Source organism: Pollicipes pollicipes, unplaced genomic scaffold (genome assembly GCF_011947565.3).
Source record: "Pollicipes pollicipes isolate AB1234 unplaced genomic scaffold, Ppol_2.1 Scaffold_7231;HRSCAF=8579_pilon_pilon_pilon, whole genome shotgun sequence".
Classification (NCBI taxonomy): Eukaryota; Metazoa; Arthropoda; class Thecostraca; order Pollicipedomorpha; family Pollicipedidae; genus Pollicipes; species Pollicipes pollicipes.
In genome coordinates, this window is record NW_023597034.1 from 20,992,169 (window position 1) to 21,002,165 (window position 9,997).

A 9,997-nucleotide genomic window follows, 5' to 3' on the forward strand; every position below is an offset into this window, starting at 1 on the left:
ACACACACACCACACACACAACACACACACACACACACAGCCACACCACACACACACTCACACACGCACACGCACACGCACACGACACACGCACACGTCACGCACACAGGCGCACCGCCACACGCACACGCACGACGGCACACGCACCACGCGCACGCACGCACGCGCACGCGCACGCGCACGCGCACGCGCACGCACACGCACACGCACATGCACACGCACACAGAAACACACCCTGCTTCCGCCATCCGTGGTCGATCGTACACCTATTGTTCGAGGCCGTTTACGCCACCAAGGACATTCGGAGTTGGGAGTCCTGTAACGCCGCTCGCAGGAGTGGCTGAAGCAGATCCAAGAGGCGCAAGCCACGAAGCAAATGGCGCGACGAGCGCCACTTGGACCGCAGCAGCACGCCTCGCATGGCCGCCAGTATCGCTGCCCAGCAGCGGGCCGCGAGCGACCAGTGCTCAGGACGTGCGAGCGAGCGCAGATCGTGGTGCCCAGGTGCGGTTTGCCGACCATGGTGACGGCGGCAGGGCAACGGACACTTCCCAAAGAACGCAAATACACACAGCACTCACCAAGGAGAAGAACAAAGCAGATGGCGAACCGGATCTCAAACTTCTGTCGGCATACCTCGTATATGCCGTACAGCGGCGGCAGGATCATGGCCAGGTTGCTGACCGTGTTCCCTGGCAAGAGCGGGGCGGAGGGGTTTCAGCGAAAGAAACTGCTGCACGCACTGGTGACGCGCGATGCGAGACATAACATGGAACGATGACTTTCAATACAACGACCGAAACGGTGGGACAGCACAGCCCACACGCGTCAACGTTAGCGAAAACGGAAGAACGCAACGGACGCACTGTGGCAGGCCCATCCAGCAGCATTCTTCGACGAAGGACTGCAAGTAAATCCCCCACCTTATCTGCCCCTCCGGAGCTCATGCGACTAAAAAAACTGACGTCCAACAAAACCATAAACCCATCTGTCACAAGTCTCGCGATCATCGTAATCAAACATGCCTTCTGCCTGATTCAGATCAGGCCAAAACGACGCTCCACTGGTGCAAAAAACAGATGCTGGGTCGGGCGTGACCACAAGCTATTCTCATTACTAAACCATTCATCATCGGCATTATAGCCGCTATTGGTCGCCTTGGTTGCTGCTACTACTATAACTAAACTCGTGTGCGGTCTTTTTGAAAGTGCCCAATTAATCTGCCATATAAGCGACGGCTCAGCTGCATTGCATCCAGCTACACTAATCCCCCCCCCCCTAATATTGCATGCAGGTTGCAACCAACATCTGCTCATTTTGTTTGTGTTCAATTGCCAAGCGTTTGTCTCCACTTTCGAATGCAGCAGTCCTTTTCTATGCGCAGAAGTCTCTAATGATTGCTGTCACAGAACGCACGCAAGTGTGTCAAGTCCACAAAACGGATAAATCTACAAACCACTATTTGTCACATTATGAAGCCGCGATGAAGACTCACAGAACTCGGCGATGTAGCTGCTGACCACGTAGTTGGCTTCACACCAGTCGAGTGTTGATGTGGGCTGGCCCCAGAAGCCGTCCACAGGAGCCATCGTGCTCGGTTGGTGAGGCCTTCAGACTCTGGCAAAAACAAATGCAGCATAACATCAGACCAGTCATTTGGACTGCGAATGCATCACAGCGAGGTATTGCCGGAACGCAGTCCATACAGTGCATACGTCCATGCCTTACCCCCACACAAAATCATAAATCCACGGGAAATGCGATAGGTGTCACTGTGCATTGATTCCATGGAATAGACCAAGTGTGATCTATCGGATCAATGGAACAGGCAAGCAGCATTCTCTCCAAAATTAGGAATGTGTTTTCATCGGGCCGTCACGTTCCTTTGATAACTCCCTTCGTTTGGGTGGGTGGGGTCAATCAGCAGAGCGAAATCACGATGAGCACCATAATCACTAGCTTGTGTTCCTTCTCATTTTCAGTGCGTGTTTGCAAACGTATCTTGCCTTTATGTGTCCACGTGTCCACTGTACAAGAATATGTTCCTGAACTGTTTTTATTAGCTGCTAGCCATCATATTTTGAATAATAGAGAAACCTAAAACATGAATATTGGAGGAGCCTAAGACATCTTGACCCGGCATTAGCACAGTATAACTAAGCAGTCAATCGATTTTCGGTTCAGAGCACAACAGAAGAGCACCAAGTAGTATCAAAAGACTCGCATGTTAAAACATCGAGTATTTTGGAGCAGCCCCTCCAATGGGGATTCTTCAAAACAAGAACGCCTTTCGGCGCGCGGGCCGACTCCCAAACCGAACGCGAGGGAGACAGGATACAGTATAACATGATTCCAGCCGCTGAAGATCGATTGGGGCAAAACCGTCCACTGCTGACGGTATTTTGAAACCCCCTTTCCCGGTGAATTAATAAAAAGCTCGCCAATCCGCGCATACTGGTCCACATACAGGGGGCGAGCAAGTGTGGAAGATCGGGTTCAGGTGCATCGTGACCCAGGGGTCGCCAAAGGCCAAAATCGGATGGGAGCGTGTTGGGCGCTGCCAAATCTTTTCATAAACGTGTGATTCTAAGCAACTTCACATGCTTCCCGACTAATATTTCTAAACTTAGCGAGATTTGATATTATTATGAGAGGACTTGAGCTCTTGGTTTTACAGTACTGCGGGTCGGGAGTTCCCGTTCTGACACTAATCGGCCCTCACTTTACCAGCACGTCCTGGTTAAGCGACCTCGTTAGGGAAGACACAACTGCACTGACAGAATCTGACGCTTCAAGCTGCGTCCATGACCTTGTGATAGTGAACACGGCTTGAAATGTCTGGTTTTTGTCAAAATAGCCAATGCCTTCAGGACAACGTCGCTTAACCACCTGGCATATTACAGGCCAATTATGGCCAATAATAATTCCAACTGTTCGGGAGACTGCTTTGGAGTCTTGTGTTTCCTTTTCATCCCATCTGCACATTCGCTCAATATTGTGAAGCCACATCGCGGTCAGCGACGACTCCCGGGATGGGGGGGGGGGGGGGCGTACAGCCATGGTCGAAAAATGGTTTAATTTCGCGAGTGAAACTGCGTTAAAAAATATGACTGCTGGAAGTCCCCACTTTCCAATATAATTTTGGTAGCCACAACAATATCAGTATAATAAATTAAAGAAGAGTACAAGTAATGGATATGTGCATCCGACTGTACCGCATAAGGCGCTCGGTGTCAACACATTAAACGCCAAACATCTGACGGTAACAAATGTTATAACATTCTAATATACACACACATGCACACGCATGCGCACATGCCCACATGCACGCACATACACACTCACAACACACACACATACATACATATACGCCCCCACCCCCCATCCCCACACACACACACACACGACAGAAACTAGTATGCGCGGCGAATCAGATGTGGTTCCGCGTCATGCCTTCTGATGCGGGCCGTTGTGAGCTGGCTTCGTCCGATCATGTCGTCGGTGTTTTAGATCACTTATGCGAAAGGAAGCAGGTTTCCGAGGCCCAGCATGTCTCCCCGGCTTTCTTGTGTTGCTTGGGCTCCATAAAACTTCTCCGGTTCATCTCATGTTTCTGAGGCCCTAATGCATTTAGGCGTCCTTGCAGGTTCGTAGCCAGAATTTTTCCCAGGGCGCGGGGGAGGACATCGAAGTTTCTCTGAACTCACGCGAATTTGGACCGAATTCTTGCAGAATCTGTCAGTATCTTGTGTAAGCCTCGTGGCTTGTGGGACTGGGCGGGCATCATACCCATGACCCCCCTTCCTCCGTCCCCCGTCTCCATGATCTAACTTGGGGGTCCTCGTGCCCTTGGGGTCCTAAACCTTTTCGGGCTCCTGATGCTTCCGCAGTCGCCTCAAGCTTCTCGCCCTACGATGTTCTGGGTCGTGACATATTGAGGATATCCTGGTGTTTCTGAGGACCTCTGATGTTTTGGGGTCCTGTGATGCGTCTGGAGCTCCATAATACTTATGGCAACATCGTGCTTTTGGGGCACCCTGATGCTTCTGGGCCATGAACTTCTGATATTCTGGGATTGTTCCTGGTACTTTTGGGTAATCGAGACAATCTTGCTCCTATTCACTCATGCATGTTGGAGAAATCCCGATGCACCCGAGGGACCCCTAGCGATTGCCCATAAGGGCCATCTGACACTTCTGTTACTCCTCCTACATAAAAGGGCACGCTGCTTTTAGGTCTGGCAATGTGCTTGGGCCATCGAAATTTTTGTGCGGTCCTTCTCATTGTGTGCGGACAGGCAGACCCCAAAACGTTTTGCCCCCTGCGGAGGCCCCATACGGATCCCAAATGAGACCAAGGTCCATTCCCGGATCCGTCCCTGAACATAAACGCCCACTTTTCCTGACGGTATTTAAGACAAAGTTGCGACAGATTAATCGACACTGCGCCGTAATAGCATTGCAACCAATTAGAACAAAATTAGCTGAAAATGCAACAAACGGCTAATTGCTCCACAACAGCGTGCAACACTTCATTGCATACCGAGCGAACAGGACTTTTCGTTGTTGAATGGAATTACACACATGAAGACCGATAAATTAGGACACTATTTAGTTCGTGAAGGCATAATGACATGCATGCAGGAAGAGATACCTACTGCATAACAGTCCACAACACCTAATTGCATGCCGAGCAAAACGGGCTTTTCATTGTTGAATGGAGTTACATTCAAGGTCGACAATTAAGAACTTTTTAGTTCATGCAGGCACACTGACACATGCTAGTACACCTAGTTGTATAACGCACCTGGTGAAACCCATATTGTGGGATCTCTCGTGATAGATTATCCAACAACTGCTCGCGAAACTCTTGCCGGACCACACTGTCTAATCTCAATGGCAAAGGATAGCCAGGGACTGCAGCATTCATCAAGGCAACATGTATAAATCAGCTGACTGTTCAGTAATGGTCGGCTAGCTCTAAAATACTGTGAAAAACTTCACGCATGCACACTAGAAATATCAGGCGCACAAATCAGACTGTACAAATTTTACATTAAACACTGGACATCCGACATCGCAACTTGAACCATGGGAAAGAAAATGTCTACCCAGTATAAATCCACTTTTAAGACACTACGAAACAACTACCACACCGCAACATGTTTAAGGGAACGATACGGAGGGAGGAATGGTCGTAGGGAATATGTCACGCTCCACGATTGTCCTGACTTTGGGCGGCGTAAAATGCAGTTCTCTTTTGCTGGAAAAGTCGGCCAAAAAGGGTTAAGTTTTTCCCTAATCATCTTCGCTGGATCCACCGCTAATATACCAGTAAATTGCTGTCAACCAGCTTACCGCGCGTCTGAATGTATTATCATTTATGCGCCGTTCACTGGGCAGATGCCGGGTCAAGACCAAGGAGCATTGCCGAAGGTGCGCATGAATGCAGTGACGCCTCATGTGTAGAAAGACGACTTAAGTGGGTGCGCTTAACGCATTTTAGTCCTGGCACAGACGAAGGAACGTCACTCGGAATGTCATAGAAGATTTCGTGTTGCAACCCTTTGAACTCAATGCTCCAGTATGACTGTAATTGGTCGTTCTGTACGCTGCTGGAATCGGGCACTCTTTGGGAATGAAATCCGCGGTCAGCAAACCTTTAGTGATCAATCTTATCCGCTCAGCCTGCACCTTGGAATGCAGTCACCTTACACTAAAATGTACATTCCCCATTTGTAGAACACAGATTTGGTCGAAATTTTTTGATTCAATCGACATCCCGACTCAGCGCTCACACCATGCAGTGCCTGTTGTGTACGACCAAACGACCACCCGATTGCACCATTCACGACCATCCTATCGTGAAATTCCCGTGAAATGGCTGCATCTCGAGGCGAAACTTTGAGGTGTCGCAGTGCTTGGCACGGTCCACATGTGACCTCCCTCACCTGACGTGGACCGCCCGCAGCCACTGACCACCCAGTCAGGGGCAAATAACAGCGCATACAACAACCCGAACCATCACCCCCGCCAAGGGTGGCATGGCTGGAGATCTCGTGAGAGCCAGAAGATCCAGACCCCCTGGGCCCAGTAACCTACAATCTCGGAGTGATTCAGGCGGGGGGGGGGGGGTCAAGTCTCAGGGGACCGATTATTTTTCGGCTCATAAAGCGCGAAGAAAAAATGGCCGTGAAAAATGTTACGAGCTGAAAAGCTGTCTTACGCCGGAATAAGAATTCAGATAACTTTATGGTCATACCACAGCCAGGGGCGCCGCTAGAGCCTTAGTAAAGAGGGAACACAGGGTGGGCAGCCCTCCCCCGACCCCGGATTTAGTGCACTTGGTTTCAAGGGGGTCCCATTTTCCTCATTTATTTTTGATCATTGGCCTTTACTGAAGCAGAAGCCAAAAGTCACGGGAAGATGTAATTCAGTTTGTAGGCTAAAGTCAACAAATCAAGAAACCGGGCCATAAGAAATCCATAGAATAAACCGACGACGTTATATCTTTTGCAATGAGCCAGCGGACTCTCTCCAAACCAATAGCAATATATGGCTGTGCTGGACCTCGTCGGGGTTATATATATATATATATATATATATATATATATATATATATATTATATATATATATATATATATATATATATATATTTGTTGAGACCCACCGATTGAATGTAGGTTATGGACCGAAACGAGGTTAAAAGTTGTATTGACACAACCAATCGATGTTCGTCTGAACATTTCCATCCTGCATCCAGAAGGGGCCGTGAAAAATTATGTATTTTTCTTACAGCCCTAAGGATACTCATGATTCGCCGTACATGACACCAGTCTGACCCGTAGCTCAAGGAGTCAGAGCGCCTGACTACCAACCGTTTTTCCCAAAAGGCTCTACTTTTAAAACCAATATCGAAGGGACTTCTTAACAATAAAATGGTCCCAAACCCAGAGATGCCAAATTGACTGGTGGTGGGGGGCGTTCCCGTTGAACTGGGCCGAGTGGTCCAGTGCTCCTGGGTCCGGTGCCTCTGGCTCTCTATTCTCCAGGGATGCAGTTTCCTTTTCAGTTGGAGGCTTTCAATCCCCCGCCCAGCCCGCTAAAATGGGCGCTAGCCCTCCCCCACACTTTGAGAATAAAGTGGGCCAAATATAAAAGAAACCTGCTTTTTTATATTTCATAGGAAGTTTGGCTCATTTCTCACCGTTCAGCCCCCCCCCAAAAAAAAATTAATTTGTGAAACTACGCCCCTGCTCCTGTCCCTTTTACCCCCCTCCCCCCTCCCCACATACTTATTGAGAGCAGTCACCAGCCCTGACGGGCCGGATAGAACACAGATACATTAACAGATCGACGCAGGGGGCGGACCTCGCATGCATGGCGAGAACGTATCCAAAGGGGCGGGGCAGGGCACTTGGCACTTGGGATCGTTTCTTGTCATGCACCGGTATGAACCCGGCGCCAAAGTATTCCCAAATTCGGGACCCGAGCCCCTCCCCCTCAAAGTTCCAATAACACGGTAGTTATCGCGTTCTTCCCAATGGACCACGGGTCGTGGTTTCAAGATTACGGATAACACCCCAATTTCTGCTTGCAACGCTTAGTTTTAGTGCCATTGGCACAGCGATTGTAGTTTGCCAGTCCGTGAACGGGCATGAGGCCCAACTTAACTCCGACCCTGGTCCTGGCAGTGATCTAAAATGGTAGGAAGACTTGTAGTTAAAACTAAACATCTTGGAAGCATTTCATTGTTGCCAGTTGCTGCTAGTCCTTGCCAATTATGGTTTCTGCCGTGCGACGTCAACCTGTCCGACCGGCTGGCCGTCTGCTTAAGGCAGCTTTCGTTAACCGTGTTCAAACGATTTACCTTTGCCAATTGAAATCCGCTTCCGGATTCCAGAAGGTTTAATCTCACTTGGTTTAATCTCTCAATCTCACTCTCATCTTAGTCGAACGATGAGGAGAGCTTATGCTTGTCACAATGGAAGCTTAACACATTATTTGCACGGTTGCTCGACAATCATGATTCGCTGTTGTCAGTTCCGATTTGCAGCATTGGAGATTGAGTTCACCTGCAAGTAATGCCATGGTAATGTATTAATATGTTTATCTAGGTGGGGGAATGCGGCCTATTGTAAGCTCTGAACGACCAGGCTGTCAGGATGGTTCAAGCCCTGGCCCGGGGCGGGGGCAAACCATGAGCCTGATAAAATGAACGGGTTTAATGAGCTTTCCATGCCAATGCATCACGTAAAGATGAAAGTATAGCGTCATGCAGCTGTCGTGGCCGTTATCATATACGCCATCGCCAGCTTAAACGGTCTGCTGTCGCCTCTGCTATGCTGTCGACTAATGAGGAAGCGAAGATAGCCGGCGCGCGTCATTTGTTTGAATGGGGCGATGCGGCCAAGGCCGTAACGGTGTGTCACATGCGATCGTGCACGAGTAAAAACGGGTCTCCACCTGTTGTGCACCAAACGCGGGAGCCAAACAGGTTAATCATTCCCCCCGTGTCAAGAGGTAGCACAGCAGTGTGTCCCGGCGTGCACCGACGGCTAGGGAAGCCACAGGTAGCCGCCGCTGGTTGTGGGAGGCGGGCTGGCTGCCGCTCGACCACCTGAGCCACGCGAGTACGGAATTCAAGGACGGGGCCTTAAGCCTTGAGGTGAGCGGGGGGGGGGGGGGGGGCGGGCAGAGGATGACGTGGCCTTTCATGAACAGACGAAACAAACATCCTGCTGAAGTTCTTTCAGTTGTGGACAGTTGCTACGCTAGTCCCGTGCCCGTCCCCACACGTCTTTGAGCGCGACTGACCTTGGTAGGCGCCGAAAATAGGGGTGCCACCGCCACCCCACGCCCACGCCCGCAGGCTAGCCTCACTGCCTCGCTCGGGCCGCTCACGACCCGGTCAAAAATAGCGGCCACGTGAGGGACCGGTTGCGCTCACACGACGCGCAGACACGAGCACTCACGTGCGGGCAAGTGGCGGCGTCCTTTCCACCACGCGCTGTCGTCCCCGGCACTCGCGAACGACTGTACCAAGCCGAGTCACACGCGCTCACCGCCCACAGCTGCCGCCGCCGACCACCGCCTCGCACTGGCACAGTCCCACGCGGCGGCCCGCTGCACGAGCGAACGTCGATAGTTGGCTATGTGGCCGTCTGGCGGCAGCACCGACGCGCTCCGTTGGGCGCTAAGCGCGCTGTACGGACAGAAAGTCGAATAGAATAGTCAAACAACAAAGTCGAACCCCAAAAAGTCGACAAGGATATAGGTCGATAAGAATAAAAAGTAGTCAGAAAAGTGAAAGGGTGTAAAAATCAACGGGGTAAAAATCTAAACCCAAAAGTCGAAAGACTGGCGTGACAGTCAAGTCAGAGAAGAATCAAAGGAATAAAGTAAACGTCGACAGAGATTTAGACACCGGATGAAGGACTGGTGGCAACCGTGGTGTTTGTGGAAAGCCAATGGGAGCCAGGGACTAGGTTCTAGCTTTATAAAGAAACTAGTAGAAACCAGGAAGCCATAAAATTGGCAAGCACAAAGATGATAAGCTAAGATAAGCACAAAGATAAGCTAGTGGGACTGCAGGTGGTTATGGGCATGGTGGGTTTGGCGGGACCATGGCTCCCGTTGGTTCTGGCATTTTGGTCAGGGGCTAAAAATTTAATGCCACTGGGGCTGCGTTTCTTTGGATAATGACAATAGCCGGACGCTGCTAGAGCCAAGCAATCTCCCGTCAATCGTCCGTCGATGAAATCATCCAGCCCCAAGGCCAGACAGTCGGAGAGCGGGCAGCTCCATAGCTCCGGCCACTACCGACCTCTTGATGCGCTCAGTCACAGCGGCTCGGGAGCGGAGCAACGGCCGGACCACCACCGTGGCACGGGGGCCGTGTAGGGCCCTAAAGACGTTTATGTGGCCGCGGCGCGTAACAAGGTCACTCGTGCCGCGCCAGGCCAGCGACCTTGAGGCTGGTGGAATGTGATCTCGA

At 50.7% G+C, this 9,997-nt stretch overlaps 1 long non-coding RNA gene across 2 annotated transcripts; it reads right to left on the reverse strand.

The window, feature by feature from the left end:
- Window positions 1–581: 581 nt before the first annotated feature.
- Window positions 582–9,089, reverse strand: LOC119110713 (uncharacterized). 2 transcript variants are annotated; one of them, XR_005095539.1, is made up of 3 exons: window positions 8,976–9,089; window positions 1,496–1,617; window positions 582–692 (listed from the first exon to the last, which is right to left on the reverse strand). It is a non-coding gene; the product is annotated as an uncharacterized LOC119110713 (long non-coding RNA). The 2 variants fall into 2 exon arrangements; XR_005095540.1 differs by having other exon boundaries at window positions 8,818–9,089.
- Window positions 9,090–9,997: the final 908 nt, after the last annotated feature.